Source organism: Armigeres subalbatus, unplaced genomic scaffold (genome assembly GCF_024139115.2).
Source record: "Armigeres subalbatus isolate Guangzhou_Male unplaced genomic scaffold, GZ_Asu_2 Contig1292, whole genome shotgun sequence".
NCBI lineage: Eukaryota > Metazoa > Arthropoda > Insecta > Diptera > Culicidae > Armigeres > Armigeres subalbatus.
Genome location: NW_026942059.1, coordinates 63481 through 64342, shown reverse-complemented (window position 1 = coordinate 64342; position 862 = coordinate 63481). Strand labels below are relative to the sequence as shown.

Sequence of the window (862 nt, the reverse complement as noted above, 5' to 3'; positions counted from 1 at the left end):
CTCTCTTCTTTTTCATAAGCGCTCTTATGAAAAACGTATGTTACTTAGTGTGAAAAAATATTGTGACGTGTGCACATCTAGAAATCAACATGGCTACCGATAAAGATTTGCTGTTAGACTTGCCGATTTCTGCTCCAATTTTAAACAAATTCAGAGGTAAATCAATGTATTTTAATTGAATGAATAATAATAATCACTGTTAAACTAATATTTAGATTGTGGAATCGGAACGGTAGAGCTCATAAACTGTACAGAGAGCCAGTTTATTGAAGCCCTGTCACAAATTGACGTCAAATGGAAGTTCGGCCATATATGGAAAATAATTACAGATTGGCGTGCAAGAAACGTTAGTTGCAACTTTTTTTTATAAATAATACTAATGACACACTGGTGGTACAAGTACCATGGTACAAGAATCTTGAAATGAGTACCATACCAATTATTGTCTTTATTAAAGATAGTCTTGGAATAATTATCTTGTTCTCTTGTACCATGGTACAAGTACCACAGGTGTGTCCTTAGTATAACTATAAAACAGTTAGAATTTTTCTATTGACAGGGACTGGAAAACGTTCAAATTGTATATGTCGATGAACCATCCCATCTAGAGAGAACAGCCCCGGAGAATTTGGATGACTTGGAAAATGTAAGTCGTCGTGATGCTTCACCGGTTCTCTCAACGCCGTTGAACGTGAATTCGTATCACTCAACTGATTTAAGTCTACCAGAAGCAGTAAGTATTAAAAATGTTAAACTATCCTTTCTCTTATTTATAGATTTATCTATTTTAAACAGAGTTGCGTACCATCAGAAAACAGTACAGAACAAATCACAGAATTCTCCCTGGAAGCTTCGCTGCCCC

The 862-nt window shown here is 35.5% G+C and overlaps 1 long non-coding RNA gene across 1 annotated transcript; it reads left to right on the top strand.

Annotated features, from left to right (window-relative positions):
* On the top strand, positions 1-659 carry LOC134202584 (uncharacterized). The gene is made up of 3 exons (XR_009977270.1): positions 1-156; positions 216-346; positions 560-659. It is a non-coding gene; the product is annotated as an uncharacterized LOC134202584 (long non-coding RNA).
* The last annotated feature ends 203 nt before the right edge of the window (positions 660-862 follow it).